Raw genomic sequence first — 17,021 nt, 5'->3', positions numbered from 1 at the left:
TTGACCTGGACATTTATCAATTATTAAGAAAATTTCAGGAAAAAACAAGGGTTTGGGGTTCATGTCAGCGTTACACTCATTCTAGAGAAATTAGATAAGAACATCGAAATATTTTAGTTAAAATTTAAAAAAAAGAAAAAAGGAAAAATTGTGCATTCTACTATCTTACAATACACTGTCTAACCAAAACAAAACACAACAACCTCAAAAAAAAGAAAAAAAAAGCAGTTGGTGATATTTCTTTTGGATAGACAGTGTATTTGTGTATACAGAAAAATGCTTAAATATGACCACAGACTCATAAGCATCCTGTCTAACAGTTGTATCCTTCAGCGAGAGAGTCCACTTATTCTTTGTATCGCGAGGGCTCCATCGACAATGAGTAAATTTCAATTAACCGAAGGAAAATTAAACATTAAAGTCCGCAAAAAATGGCGAATAGACGAATGATTATCACTCAGGATAGCCAAAATGTTTCACCTGTTAATTGACAACTAAAGAGGACCTGTGGTTGGTGGACAGTAAAATCCTGTGTTCTAATTGGAGCTTATTGGTAAGGGGAGGTGACCCCTGTGTTTTTGACTGTGTGATGATCCATAATAGGAATAGGATGACCAAGACCCATGGATAAGATGTTTAGGTGTTTAATTAATTATGTGAGTAAAGCAGGGTCACATTATCTGATGGTCTATCAGAGTCTGTGATCCCTGTGTTCTGATTCATGTGATGATCCTTAATAAGAGAACTAGAGTCCAGATCGATGTGAGAGGATGAAAAACACCCACAGAAAAGTTATTTAGGTGTTTTAATACATTATTATGTGAGTAAAGCAGGGTCACATTATCTGATGGCTACACTGTTGTTTCCTTCCATTCGGTTTCAAAATTAGACTATTTTCCAAATGACAGACACATCACTTGTTTTTAAAATTGTCTTCATTATTCAACATGTTTAGAGGGATTACATTATCTAATGTTTGTGAATTAAAATATGAATAAACTAAAAAGTTAATTTAAAAGGAGGTTTTGCACATGTACATGTCACATATTCCGATGGTCACAGATTTCAGTGCAACACCGCTCTGTTGAGAGAGTGCCTCCAACATGGTTGAGCACCAGTTGATGACATCACGTGAAAATACTTGAATGGATGGAGATAGAAGTGCCCGGTAAAATATGATTTTAAAATGTCTTATCCACCAACAAGTGTGGAAAAAGCACAGAACACACTCAAACCTACAGTGAAGGTCTCAACTAGAATGAAAAAGAATTTTTCTTTAGAAAATTACGCCTAATTAGCGGGAGAGACCCATACGAGGAGTTAGCATCTTTTGCGTCATCTACCTAAAGGTATGAAAACATTGATGTTACTGGGATATTTAACATGGGAGAGGGGGGGCGCGGAATAAATGATGTACCTTTGGGAGAGGCTTACTTTCCAGGCACTTTAAAAAAGACCCTGAAAGACACTGAGTTTACTTAATTACTATTTATTGCTGTAATTACCTCTCAGTCAAAGTTATACCTTATCACTATGTATTGGTTACACTATTTTGTGATTTTAAAATTCCATGGACAGAGAATATGATATGCTGTGACTAGACTCAAATGACTGGGTTGTTTGCACTCCTCACCCCGACTTGCGATTATTTATGGTTGTCAAACACATATGATGTGCCTTTTTTTTCGGCCCGACCTAGAGCAGTGAAAAAAAAATAAAATGCAGCAATAACTTGCCATTTTGTGTGACAATAATCCTACATACCTGCTAGCTCCATTCCGTTCTGTTGTGAGAGTGCCTCCATCATGGTCAAGCTCCAGTTGATGTGAACACACTCTATAGAAATACAGCGTCTAACCATGCCCATTATAGTTTCAATGGCGGCTATGCAGTTTGTGATTTTTGTGCAAATACCCTTTGTGTGTATTTCTCTCACTGTGCTGAGCTTCTCCACTCCTTTTTGTACCTCAGAGCTACTGCACCGACACTCATCAGTCAGTTTATTACTGTCATTTCTTAGCCATATGTCTTAACTTTGTGTATATTTTGTTCTGTTTTTATTCTGTGAATTTAGTCTGCACTTTTTTTTAGTTTGTTCAATTATCCTACTCAATTTTATTTTGTTGTATTGTGGTTTATTTTATTATGCTGTATTTTCCCCACTGTGTTCTTATTGTATGTACTCTAAAATTCACATAGTGTGATCTTTTCTCATCTTTTCTTACTTTATCTTTCAGCTACTGTAAAATAACCGACAAATGCTCCAAAATGCTTCTCACATTATTCACTCACTTTATATATGAATGTAAAAGACATGCTTTTAGAGTCTTGCAAATAAATTCTGTTTTTTCTCCAAAACAAACATGTGATCCCAGGTTGTATGGGCCTTTTATTTGAAGTCTATCAGCTATAAAGACAGTTTGTGAACAAGAGAACAAATAGGCTGTTTTTAGGCCATCTGTGTCTATCAGTTATGCTAAAACTCAGCACTGTCAGCTTTGACAGTTCAGTTAAGGGGCCACTGAAACTGGCAGCTTTCTGACCCCTGCTGTATAAAAATGGAACCACAGGACACTATCTCACAGCTGACATCTGAAAGACAAGTACTGATAAAAGTTGCAGTGTGCAGTCAGCACCTGTTTGCAGAACCAAATAAGTGTAAATAGGATACACTGTTTATGTAAGCTATGTTAATTAAGCTAAAATGAGTGTACAATTATCCACAAAAAAGTTGTCTCCTTTTTATTTTTCTAATTTATATTTTTATTTTCCAGAAACCACAAAGACAATGACAGGGTATATTTATTGAAAGCAAACTCAAAACTTATATTTTGTATCGATCTTAGACTGCATTTTATTTTTTTATGTTATATATTTGTCTTAGGTTAACATTTTTTTATATTTCAAGGCATATTGTTTTTAAAAATATTATAGTTACACATTGATCCATTTATCTTTTTGTTTTAAATTAGTTGGGTGCTTTTTTATTTAGCTATCTGTTATCACCCCTCAACACATCTTCATCATTTTTTTTTTTTTTAATTGGAAACTATTATTCTCTTCACTGGTTTTATCTTTTAGCATTCTATTGATGTATTTTTTTTCAATTGGTTTTCAATTTAGTAACTTGGTTTGATTACTTCAGCTCTTGTGTTTTTACATTTTAATCTACCAGCAGTGTTTCCTACGTCTATCTGGTACCGTTAAGTCTGATTGATTGACTGATACACCCATCATCACGTAGGTAGAATGCAATTGTGAGAACTTATTCTCTATGTGTTTACCTTGGCCCAGCTCAGATGTCTGATGATGTGTGACTATTCCTGCCGAATTTTTCTCTCGCATGCCATTTGTTTTTGTGCCAACATTAGGCAAACAAACCTGGTTTCCTCTCTGCATCGTACAGTCTATGGTTCCCTTTCATTTATTTGTTTTTACCACCAGGGGGCGTCCAAACCCCACCAGCACTACAATCCAAGCTGTGCCACGGACAGTACATTTGCAGGGTGCAAGAATAAGGCTCTTTGCTTTTGCTTTTCCCCCACTTTTTTATGAAATACTGAAAAGGATGCACACTTTCCATTCAGCACTTTTATGATGTATTATCAGTGTTACTCTAATATGAACACTTTTTTTTCAAGATCGTTCAGTCTAACACGTTTCTATCTCCTAACTAGTAATCAGTATTAAGATACTTAGCCAAGTCGCTATATGCTACTATTTTTATTTATTTATTTTTTTTATTTACTGCCATTTTTATTCAGTAAAACCATATATTTGCTTTCTTCCTGCATTTTGGGGAGTGATGGACGTAAGTATGCGTTAAGTCATGTTTTCAGCTTGAGAACAACTTGCATGTAACACGTATGGCCATAAGAGCTTGAGAAGTTGTTTAACTTCTACCTGGGGGAAAACTGAGCCCGGTCTTTGCTGTAATTCCCTCTGTTCCATGAGCTGAACCCTCCGTTTAACATTAATCCATTCATTGATGAGCAGAACAAGGCACACGCTGACGAGCAGGGGCGTGTTTAGACATTTTAAGATTTGGGTGCTCTGACCTAGGGGAATGGGCAGAGGTTTTAAGAGTACTGAAATATTTTACCCAAGTAAAAGTACTGTTACTTTAATGAAATTTTACTTAAGTAAAAGTACCTGTTAAAATGTACTCAAAGTAAAAGTAAAAAGTAGCTGGTTTAAGATGTACTGAGTTACTTTTATTCTAACAGCAGATCACTCCTTGGGAATGTACATACACAAGGATTTTAATTTCAAAGTTGTCATTGTTAGATTACGGGAAATCTTTACAAGTAAAAATGTATGAACAACAGAAAACATGTCAACATGAAAAAATATTACCTGCCAAAGCACACCTCTGCTTTACCTTGTCAAACTAAACTATGAAACATAACTCAACTTCCATTGCAATGGCAGAAATATTTAAATTTATCTTAGCTTTACGTGTTTGTGCAGGTTTTATGTATAGTTTTTATAGGCTTCTTCATCTTCCTCATTCTTGTGATTTAGCACCAGGTAGTTGTTCTGCCCATCATTCACTCCTGGTTTTCAACTCTTTCTCTGTGGAGTTTGTTTGTGGTGGCCATAGTTGTCTCTTGAGAAATGTGTTTCTGATTGTTTTTTTTGTTTGTTTTTTTGTTTTTATCATTTTTTTTATCTTTTTTAATTTATTTTCAGCCTATTGTTTTTAGTTACATAACTAAAAAAATCTACCTAAGTTAAAGTAAAAGTACAGATTTTAAAAATTACTGAAAAAGTATCAAGTAGCAACACAAAAAATCTACTCAATAGCACACAGTAACGTAAGTAAATGTGATGTATTACTTTCACTTCTGGCAATGGGGATAGTGTGAGCCCACAAACCAATGTCATTTATTTTTGCTTCTTTGTATTACAGATACAGGATCAACCGGCTACAGTGTGAACAAACAGTCTGGTAGACAGATAGTACAGTAAAACACAGATTTGACCACTGTTTGTTCTTTCAATTCACCTTTGCACCAGAGTTAAGGAAAAATCTCAGTACATGTCTAATGTGTGATTTGGCACAGTGATAAAGACAATGACTTTTAGCTGTTGAATGATTTCATTTATTCACCACAAATCACAAAAAGTATGTTTACAATACTGCTGACTTTATCCAAAGCTTAATGACCAAACACTGTATCTGTTCTTCAAAACAGAGTTACACATTTTACCGCAAGATGGCGGTAAAGTATAAAAAGTGGTCTTGCAAGAGTGTAGTGGAGTAAGATTCCACCTGCCATCTGGTCTTATGAGATGTCTTTGTTTTGTTTCATGTGTTGTTTGAGTCTTGTATATGTAAGTGTGTATCCACGGGGAGCTAATGTGGCGTCAGCGCCCTCTATTGGCGCCCGTGCAGACTTGGGTGGTGCAGCCCTTGTTTCCATGCCAGTCTGTATGTTGCCATCCTCGTGGTAAGTTGCTAAGTTATTAGTTCTGCTAAATGTCTTCTATACGTTTGTTTTCTTAAGTAAATGTCATGCCTCTGTGTTTTAAATGTGTAAAAGGAACTCTGGGTTTGGTTTTAGGAGTTTCTGGTGGTTGTAATGCTTTGTACACATCGTTAGCCTCACCATGTGCTGTAGATTCCTGCTTGAATATGAACGAACTCTGGTGTAGCATCAAGCAGATAGCTCTCTTCTTATATGTTGTTGTTCTGTTTTAGCTGTTCAATGCTAAAGACTGCCCATGACGACGTGAGACACCAATATTTCCTCTGTGTTAATCAGATTAAACGGCGCGTTGTTGCCAGAGATATCAAGTTTTTGCCTGATTCATCACACAACGCAATGACGAGTACACAGCCGCTACAAGAGCACAGCAGCTCATACATATGAGCAAATGTAAAAAGCTCCTTTTGGGAATTTGTTCCGTTTTTGAAGACCAAGTTCAGAAAGCAAACAGTAAACAGAGGCACTTGTTATGCTAAAATTTAAGCATTACATGTTGAAATTTTTTATCCATTATACTGAAATCATTCTGGGGCAGCATCAGGGTCCGCTGAACAAGAGCTTTCATTAAGGACAAGGAGATTTGTCTCAAAATGCAGAGTGAAATGTTTTCAAAAGGTAAAACCCCAAAGAATTAGGCTGGTTAAGACTTAATATGGGTCAGTCTGATCACTGAGAGACATTTGTTTTTATCTGAATCAAAAAGTTTGAAAATAATAAATGTATTTTTTGTGTCTTTGCAAAGATACATGAATTGTTGCTTCTCTAAAGTGAGTCTTCCACCATTTTCAGACAGAAAGTGGAGCAGGTTTTTGCCTCCACAAAACGTAGCCCGAGCGCTCCGAAACTTCAAGGGTGTGTCCGTGAGGTTCCTAGGAGCATCCCCAGTGGGTTTCCTCAGAACCGCGTTTGGGGTCCAATTTTGGGAAAAACACATTTTTTTGTGGGCTATTTTTTGAGAGAAATTAGACCTGTTTTTAGGCTTTCACCCAATGGTCCTGAACTCCAATGAATGTAACCTGAGGGCTCTGAAACTTCCAGAGTGTGTGAGTGAGGTCCCGAGGAGCGTCCCCAGTGGGATTTCTCAGAACCGGGTTTTGGATCTAATTGTGGGGAAAAAAACAGTTTTTAGTGGGACATTTTTAAAGGGAAATATGGCCTGTTTAAAAACTTTCACCTAATGGGCCATTACTCCATAAAACAAGGCAGTATCAGTATGGCTGAAATTGCATGAAATATGTGTCCCCTGTGGAAGCCCATGCCATCCCAGGTGAGAAAAATGCATCCTGAATCAAGTCTGAGGGCTAAAACCTCTGTTTTCAGGTTTTACCACATTGAGCTCAGAACGTAAGGTCGGGACCTGAAATTTGGAGCCAAAAATCAAATTTTCACATTGGCTGAAATTACATGAAATATGTGTCCCCTGTGGAAGCCCATGCCATCCCAGGTGAGAAAAATGCATCCTGAATCAAGTCTGAGGGCTAAAACCTCTATAACAGGTTTTACAACATTGAGCTCAGAACGTAAGGTCGGGACCTGAAATTTGGAGCCGAAAATCAAATTTTCAGTTTGGCTGAAATAACATGAAATATGTGTCCCCTGTGGAAGCCCATGCCATCCCAGGTGAGAAAAATGCATCCTGAATCAAGTCTGAGGGCTAAAACCTCTGTTTTCGGGTTTTACCACGGTGAGCTCAGAACGTAAGGTACGGACCTGAAATTTGGAGCCAAAAATCAAATTTTCAGTTTGGCTGAAATAACATGACATATGTGTCCCCTGTGGAAGCCCATGCCATCCCAGGTGAGAAAAATGCATCCTGAATCAAGTCTGAGGGCTAAAACCTCTATAACAGGTTTTACCACATTGAGCTCAGAACGTAAGGTCGGGACCTGAAATTTGGAGCCGAAAATCAAATTTTCAGTTTGGCTGAAATAACATGAAATATGTGTCCCCTGTGGAAGCCCATGCCATCCCAGGTGAGAAAAATGCATCCTGAATCAAGTCTGAGGGCTAAAACCTCTGTATCAGGTTTTACCACATTGAGCTCAGAACGTAAGGTTGGGACCTGAAATTTGGAGCCAAAAATCAAATTTTCAGTTTGGCTGAAATAACATGACATATGTGTCCCCTGTGGAAGCCCATGCCATCCCAGGTGAGAAAAATGCATCCTGAATCAAGTCTGAGGGCTAAAACCTCTATAACAGGTTTTACCACATTGAGCTCAGAACGTAAGGTCGGGACCTGAAATTTGGAGCCAAAAATCAAATTTTCAGTTTGGCTGAAATAACATGAAATATGTGTCCCCTGTGGAAGCCCATGCCATCCCAGGTGAGAAAAATGCATCCTGAATCAAGTCTGAGGGCTAAAACCTCTGTATCAGGTTTTACCACATTGAGCTCAGAACGTAAGGTCGGGACCTGAAATTTGGAGCCAAAAATCAAATTTTCAGTTTGGCTGAAATTACATGAAATATGTGTCCCCTGAAGAAGCCCATGCCATCCCAGGTGAGAAAAATGCATCCTGAATCAAGTCTGAGGGCTAAAACCTCTAAAACAGGTTTTACCACATTGAGCTCAATACGTAAGGTCGGGACCTGAAATTTGGAGCCAAAAATCAAATTTTCAGTTTGGCTGAAATAACATGAAATATGTGTCCCCTGTGGAAGCCCATGCCATCCTAGGTGAGATAAATGCATCCTGAATCAAGTCTGAGGTCTAAAACCTCTGTTTTGGGGTTTTACCACATTGAGCTCAGAACGTAAGGTCCGGACCTGAAATTTGGAGCCAAAAATCAAATTTTCAGTTTGGCTGAAATTACATGAAATATGTGTCCCCTGTGGAAGCCCATGCCATCCCAGGGGAGAAAAATGCATCCTGAATCAAGTCTGAGGGCTAAAACCTCTGTATCAGGTTTCGACACGGTGAGCTCAGAAGTCAGGTACGGACCTGAAATTTGGAGCCAAAAATCAAATTTTCACATTGGCTGAAATTACATGAAATATGTGTCCCCTGAAGAAGCCCATGACATCCCAGGTGAGAAAAATGCATCCTAAATCAAGTCTGAGGGCTAAAACCTCTATAACGGGTTTTACCACATTGAGCTCAGAACCTAAGGTCGGGACCTGAAATTTGGAGCCAAAAATAAATTTTCAGTTTGGCTGAAATTACATGAAATATGTGTCCCCTGAAGAAGCCCATGCCATCCCAGGTGAGAAAAATGCATCCTAAATCAAGTCTGAGGGCTAAAACCTCTATAACAGGTTTTACCACATTGAGCTCAGAACGTAAGGTCCGGACCTGAAATTTGGAGCCAAAAATCAAATTTTCACATTGGCTGAAATTACATGAAATATGTGTCCCCTGTGGAAGCCCATGCCATCCCAGGTGAGAAAAATGCATCCTGAATCAAGTCTGAGGGCCTTAAACATCTGTTTTCGGTTTTTACAACATTGAGCTAGGAACGTAAGGTCCGGACCTGAAATTTGGAGCCAAAAATCAAATTTTCAGTTTGGCTGAAATTACATGAAATATGTGTCCCCTGTGGAAGCCCATGCCATCCCAGGTGAGAAAAATGCATCCTGAATCAAGTCTGAGGGCTAAAACCTCTATAACGGGTTTTACCACAGTGAGCTCAGAACGCAAGGTTGGGACCTGAAATTTAGAGCCAAAAATCAAATTTTCACATTGGCTGAAATTACATGAAATATGTGTCCCCTGTGGAAGCCCATGCCATCCCAGGTGAGAAAAATGCATCCTGAATCAAGTCTGAGGGCTAAAACCTCTATAACAGGTTTTACCACATTGAGCTCAGAACGTAAGGTCGGGACCTGAAATTTGGAGCCAAAAATCAAATTTTCAGTTTGGCTGAAATAACATGAAATATGTGTCCCCTGTGGAAGCCCATGCCATCCCAGGTGAGAAAAATGCATCCTTAATCAAGTCTGAGGGCTAAAACCTCTGTTTTCGGGTTTTACCACAGTGAGCTCAGGACGTAAGGTCGGGACCTGAAATTTGGAGCCAAAAATCAAATTTTCAGTTTGGCTGAAATAACATGAAATATGTGTCCCCTGAAGAAGCCCATGCCATCCCAGGTGAGAAAAATGCATCCTTAATCAAGTCTGAGGGCGAAAACCTCTATAACAGGTTTTACCACGGTGAGCTCAGGACGTAAGGTCGGGACCTGAAATTTGGAGCCAAAAATCAAATTTTCAGTTTGGCTGAAATTACATGAAATATGTGTCCCCTGAAGAAGCCCATGCCATCCCAGGTGAGAAAAATGCATCCTGAATCAAGTTTGAGGGCTAAAACCTCTGTTTTCGGGTTTTACCACATTGAGCTCAAAACGTAAGGTCCGGACCTGAAATTTGGAGCCAAAAATCAAATTTTCAGTTTGGCTGAAATAACATGAAATATGTGTCCCCTGAAGAAGCCCATGCCATCCCAGGTGAGAAAAATGCATCCTGAATCAAGTCTGAGGGCGAAAACCTCTATAACGGGTTTTACAACATTGAGCTCAGAACGTAAGGTCCGGACCTGAAATTTGGAGCCAAAAATCAAATTTTCACATTGGCTGAAATTACATGAAATATGTGTCCCCTGAAGAAGCCCATGCCATCCCAGGTGAGAAAAATGCATCCTGAATCAAGTCTGAGGGCTAAAACCTCTGTTTTCGGGTTTTACCACATTGAGCTCAGAATGTAAGGTCGGGACCTGAAATTTGGAGCCAAAAATCAAATTTTCAGTTTGGCTGAAATTACATGAAATATGTGTCCCCTGTGGAAGCCCATGCCATCCCAGGTGAGAAAAATGCATCCTGAATCAAGTCTGAGGGCTAAAACCTCTATAACAGGTTTTACCACATTGAGCTCAGAACGTAAGGTCGGGACCTGAAATTTGGAGCCAAAAATCAAATTTTCAGTTTGGCTGAAATTACATGAAATATGTGTCCCCTGAAGAAGTCCATGCCATCCCAGGTGAGAAAAATGCATCCTAAATCAAGTCTGAGGGCTAAAACCTCTGTTTTCGGGTTTTACCACATTGAGCTCAAAACTTAAGGTCCGGACCTGAAATTTGGAGCCAAAAATCAAATTTTCAGTTTGGCTGAAATTACATGATATATGTGTCCCCTGAAGAAGCCCATGCCATCCCAGGTGAGAAAAATGCATCCTGAATCAAGTCTGAGGGCGAAAACCTCTATAACGGGTTTTACAACATTGAGCTCAGAACGTAAGGTCGGGACCTGAAATTTGGAGCCAAAAATCAAATTTTCAGTTTGGCTGAAATTACATGAAATATGTGTCCCCTGAAGAAGCCCATGCCATCCCAGGTGAGAAAAATGCATCCTGAATCAAGTCTGAGGGCTAAAACCTCTATAACAGGTTTTACCACATTGAGCTCAGAACGTAAGGTCGGGACCTGAAATTTGGAGCCAAAAATCAAATTTTCAGTTTGGCTGAAATTACATGAAATATGTGTCCTCTGTGGAAGCCCATGCCATCCCAGGTGAGAAAAATGCATCCTGAATCAAGTCTGAGAGCTAAAACCTCTATAACAGGTTTTACCACATTGAGCTCAGAACGTAAGGTCGGGACCTGAAATTTGGAGCCGAAAATCAAATTTTCAGTTTGGCTGAAATTACATGAAATATGTGTCCCCTGTGGAAGCCCATGCCATCCCAGGTGAGAAAAATGCATCCTGAATCAAGTCTGAGGGCGAAAACCTCTATAACAGGTTTTACCACAGTGAGCTCAGGACGTAAGGTCGGGACCTGAAATTTGGAGCCAAAAATCAAATTTTCACATTGGCTGAAATTACATGAAATATGTGTCCCCTGAAGAAGCCCATGCCATCCCAGGTGAGAAAAATGCATCCTGAATCAAGTCTGAGGGCTAAAACCTCTTTTTTCGGGTTTTACCACAGTGAGCTCAGGACGTAAGGTCGGGACCTGAAATTTGGAGCCAAAAATCAAATTTTCAGTTTGGCTGAAATTACATGAAATATGTGTCCCCTGTGGAAGCCCATGCCATCCCAGGTGAGAAAAATGCATCCTAAATCAAGTCTGAGGGCTAAAACCTCTCTAACAGGTTTTACCACATTGAGCTCAGAACGTAAGGTCGGGACCTGAAATTTGGAGCCAAAAATCAAATTTTCAGTTTGGCTGAAATTACATGAAATATGTGTCCCCTGTGGAAGCCCATGCCATCCCAGGTGAGAAAAATGCATCCTGAATCAAGTCTGAGGGCTAAAACCTCTTTTTTCGGGTTTTACCACATTGAGCTCAGAACGTAAGGTCGGGACCTGAAATTTGGAGCCAAAAATCAAATTTTCAGTTTGGCTGAAATTACATGAAATATGTGTCCCCTGTGGAAGCCCATGCCATCCCAGGTGAGAAAAATGCATCCTTAATCAAGTCTGAGGGCTAAAACCTCTATAACAGGTTTTACCACGGTGAGCTCAGAACGTAAGGTCGGGACCTGAAATTTGGAGCCAAAAATCAAATTTTCAGTTTGGCTCAAATTACATGAAATATGTGTCCCCTGTGGAAGCCCATGCCATCCCAGGTGAGAAAAATGCATCCTGAATCAAATCTGAGGGCTAAAACCTCTATAACAGGTTTTACCACGGTGAGCTCAGGACGTAAGGTCAGGACCTGAAATTTGGAGCCAAAAATCAAATTTTTCAGTTTGGCTCAAATTACATGAAATATGTGTCCCCTGTGGAAGCCCATGCCATCCCAGGTGAGAAAAATGCATCCTGAATCAAGTCTGAGGGCTAAAACCTCTATAACAGGTTTTACCACATTGAGCTCAGAACGTAAGGTCGGGACCTGAAATTTGGAGCCAAAAATCAAATTTTCAGTTTGGCTGAAATTACATGAAATATGTGTCCCCTGTGGAAGCCCATGCCATCCCAGGTGAGAAAAATGCATCCTGAATCAAGTCTGAGGGCTAAAACCTCTATAACAGGTTTTACCACGGTGAGCTCAGGACGTAAGGTCGGGACCTGAAATTTGGAGCCAAAAATCAAATTTTCAGTTTGGCTCAAATTACATGAAATATGTGTCCCCTGTGGAAGCCCATGCCATCCCAGGTGAGAAAAATGCATCCTGAATCAAGTCTGAGGGCTAAAACCTCTATAACAGGTTTTACCACGGTGAGCTCAGGACGTAAGGTCGGGACCTGAAATTTGGAGCCAAAAATCAAATTTTCAGTTTGGCTGAAATTACATGAAATATGTGTCCCCTGTGGAAGCCCATGCCATCCCAGGTGAGAAAAATGCATCCTGAATCAAGTCTGAGGGCTAAAACCTCTATAACAGGTTTTACCACGGTGAGCTCAGGACGTAAGGTCGGGACCTGAAATTTGGAGCCAAAAATCAAATTTTCAGTTTGGCTGAAATTACATGAAATATGTGTCCCCTGTGGAAGCCCATGCCATCCCAGGTGAGAAAAATGCATCCTGAATCAAGTCTGAGGGCTAAAACCTCTCTAACAGGTTTTACCACATTGAGCTCAGAACGTAAGGTACGGACCTGAAATTTGGAGCCAAAAATCAAATTTTCAGTTTGGCTGAAATTACATGAAATATGTGTCCCCTGAAGAAGCCCATGCCATCCCAGGTGAGAAAAATGCATCCTGAATCAAGTCTGAGGGCTAAAACCTCTATAACAGGTTTTACCACGGTGAGCTCAGGACGTAAGGTCGGGACCTGAAATTTGGAGCCAAAAATCAAATTTTCAGTTTGGCTGAAATAACACGAAATATGTGTCTCTTGAAGAAGCCCATGCCATCCCAGGTGAGAAAAATGCATCCTGAATCAAGTCTGAGGGCTAAAACCTCTGTTTTCGGGTTTTACCACATTGAGCTCAGAACGTAAGGTCCGGACCTGAAATTTGGAGCCAAAAATCAAATTTTCAGTTTGGCTGAAATTACATGAAATATGTGTCCCCTGTGGAAGCCCATGCCATCCCAGGTGAGAAAAATGCATCCTGAATCAAGTCTGAGGGCTAAAACCTCTGTTTTCGGGTTTTACCACATTGAGCTCAGAACGTAAGGTCCGGACCTGAAATTTGGAGCCAAAAATCAAATTTTCAGTTTGGCTGAAATTACATGAAATATGTGTCCCCTGTGGAAGCCCATGCCATCCCAGGTGAGAAAAATGCATCCTAAATAAAGTCTGAGGGCTAAAACCTCTGTTTTCAGGTTTTACCACATTGAGCTCAGAACGTAAGGTCCGGACCTGAAATTTGGAGCCAAAAATCAAATTTTCAGTTTGGCTGAAATTACATGAAATATGTGTCCCCTGTGGAAGCCCATGCCATCCCAGGTGAGAAAAATGCATCCTAAATAAAGTCTGAGGGCTAAAACCTCTATAACAGGTTTTACCACAGTGAGCTCAGGACGTAAGGTCGGGACCTGAAATTTGGAGCCAAAAATCAAATTTTCAGTTTTGCTGAAATTACATGAAATATGTGTCCCCTGTGAAAGCCCATGCCATCCCAGGTGAGAAAAATGCATCCTTAATCAAGTCTGAGGGCTAAAACCTCTTTTTTCGGGTTTTACCACATTGAGCTCAGAACGTAAGGTCGGGACCTGAAATTTGGAGCCAAAAATCAAATTTTCAGTTTGGCTGAAATTACATGAAATATGTGTCCCCTGTGGAAGCCCATGCCATCCCAGGTGAGAAAAATGCATCCTGAATCAAGTCTGAGGGCTAAAACCTCTGTTTTCGGGTTTTACCACAGTGAGCTCAGGACGTAAGGTCGGGACCTGAAATTTGGAGCCAAAAATCAAATTTTCAGTTTGGCTGAAATTACATGAAATATGTGTCCCCTGTGGAAGCCCATGCCATCCCAGGTGAGAAAAATGCATCCTAAATAAAGTCTGAGGGCTAAAACCTCTGTTTTCAGGTATTACTACATTGAGCTCAGAACGTAAGGTCCGGACCTGAAATTTGGAGCCAAAAATCAAATTTTCAGTTTGGCTGAAATTACATGAAATATGTGTCCCCTGTGGAAGCCCATGCCATCCCAGGTGAGAAAAATGCATCCTAAATAAAGTCTGAGGGCTAAAACCTCTGTTTTCAGGTTTTACCACATTGAGCTCAGAACGTAAGGTCGGGACCTGAAATTTGGAGCCAAAAATCAAATTTTCAGTTTGGCTGAAATTACATGAAATATGTGTCCCCTGTGGAAGCCCATGCCATCCCAGGTGAGAAAAATGCATCCTGAATCAAGTCTGAGGGCTAAAACCTCTATAACAGGTTTTACCACGGTGAGCTCAGGACGTAAGGTCGGGACCTGAAATTTGGAGCCAAAAATCAAATTTTCAGTTTGGCTGAAATAACACGAAATATGTGTCTCTTGAAGAAGCCCATGCCATCCCAGGTGAGAAAAATGCATCCTGAATCAAGTCTGAGGGCTAAAACCTCTGTTTTCGGGTTTTACCACATTGAGCTCAGAACGTAAGGTCCGGACCTGAAATTTGGAGCCAAAAATCAAATTTTCAGTTTGGCTGAAATTACATGAAATATGTGTCCCCTGTGGAAGCCCATGCCATCCCAGGTGAGAAAAATGCATCCTGAATCAAGTCTGAGGGCTAAAACCTCTGTTTTCGGGTTTTACCACATTGAGCTCAGAACGTAAGGTCCGGACCTGAAATTTGGAGCCAAAAATCAAATTTTCAGTTTGGCTGAAATTACATGAAATATGTGTCCCCTGAAGAAGCCCATGCCATCCCAGGTGAGAAAAATGCATTGTAAATCAAGTCTGAGGGCTAAAACCTCTGTTTTCGGGTTTTACCACATTGAGCTCAAAACGTAAGGTCCGGACCTGAAATTTGGAGCCAAAAATCAAATTTTCAGTTTGGCTGAAATTACATGAAATATGTGTCCCCTGAAGAAGCCCATGCCATCCCAGGTGAGAAAAATGCATCCTGAATCAAGTCTGAGGGCTAAAACCTCTATAACAGGTTTTACCACATTGAGCTCAGAACGTAAGGTCCGGACCTGAAATTTGGAGCCAAAAATCAAATTTTCACATTGGCTGAAATTACATGAAATATGTGTCCTCTGTGGAAGCCCATGCCATCCCAGGTGAGAAAAATGCATCCTGAATCAAGTCTGAGGGCTAAAACCTCTATAACAGGTTTTACCACATTGAGCTCAGAACGTAAGGTCGGGACCTGAAATTTGGAGCCGAAAATCAAATTTTCAGTTTGGCTGAAATTACATGAAATATGTGTCCCCTGTGGAAGCCCATGCCATCCCAGGTGAGAAAAATGCATCCTGAATCAAGTCTGAGGGCTAAAACCTCTGTTTTCGGGTTTTACCACATTGAGCTCAGAACGTAAGGTCGGGACCTGAAATTTGGAGCCAAAAATCAAATTTTCAGTTTGGCTGAAATTACATGAAATATGTGTCCCCTGAAGAAGCCCATGCCATCCCAGGTGAGAAAAATGCATTGTAAATCAAGTCTGAGGGCTAAAACCTCTGTTTTCGGGTTTTACCACATTGAGCTCAGAACGTAAGGTCCGGACCTGAAATTTGGAGCCAAAAATCAAATTTTCAGTTTGGCTGAAATTACATGAAATATGTGTCCCCTGTGAAAGCCCATGCCATCCCAGGTGAGAAAAATGCATCCTGAATCAAGTCTGAGGGCGAAAACCTCTATAACAGGTTTTACAACATTGAGCTCAGAACGTAAGGTCCGGACCTGAAATTTGGAGCCAAAAATCAAATTTTCAGTTTGGCTGAAATTACATGAAATATGTGTCCTCTGTGGAAGCCCATGCCATCCCAGGTGAGAAAAATGCATCCTGAATCAAGTCTGAGGGCTAAAACCTCTTTTTTCGGGTTTTACCACATTGAGCTCAGAACGTAAGGTCGGGACCTGAAATTTGGAGCCGAAAATCAAATTTTCAGTTTGGCTGAAATTACATGAAATATGTGTCCCCTGTGGAAGCCCATGCCATCCCAGGTGAGAAAAATGCATCCTGAATCAAGTCTGAGGGCTAAAACCTCTGTTTTCGGGTTTTACCACATTGAGCTCAGAACGTAAGGTCCGGACCTGAAATTTGGAGCCAAAAATCAAATTTTCAGTTTGGCTGAAATTACATGAAATATGTGTCCCCTGAAGAAGCCCATGCCATCCCAGGTGAGAAAAATGCATCCTAAATCAAGTCTGAGGGCAAAAACCTCTGTTTTCGGGTTTTGCCACACTGAGCTCAAAACGTAAGGTCCAGACCTGAAATTTGGAGCCAAAAATCAAATTTTCAGTTTGGCTGAAATTACATGAAATATGTGTCCCCTGAAGAAGCCCATGCCATCCCAGGTGAGAAAAATGCATCCTGAATCAAGTCTGAGGGCGAAAACCTCTATAACGGGTTTTACAACATTGAGCTCAGAACGTAAGGTCCGGACCTGAAATTTGGAGCCAAAAATCAAATTTTCACATTGGCTGAAATTACATGAAAGATGTGTCCCCTGTGGAAGCCCATGCCATCCCAGGTGAGAAAAATGCATCCTGAATCAAGTCT

Source organism: Halichoeres trimaculatus, unplaced genomic scaffold (genome assembly GCF_033239565.1).
Source record: "Halichoeres trimaculatus isolate MK-OKI-2021-1 unplaced genomic scaffold, fHalTri1.1 fHalTri1_scaffold_12, whole genome shotgun sequence".
NCBI lineage: Eukaryota > Metazoa > Chordata > Actinopteri > Labriformes > Labridae > Halichoeres > Halichoeres trimaculatus.
This window is presented reverse-complemented; position numbering follows the sequence as displayed.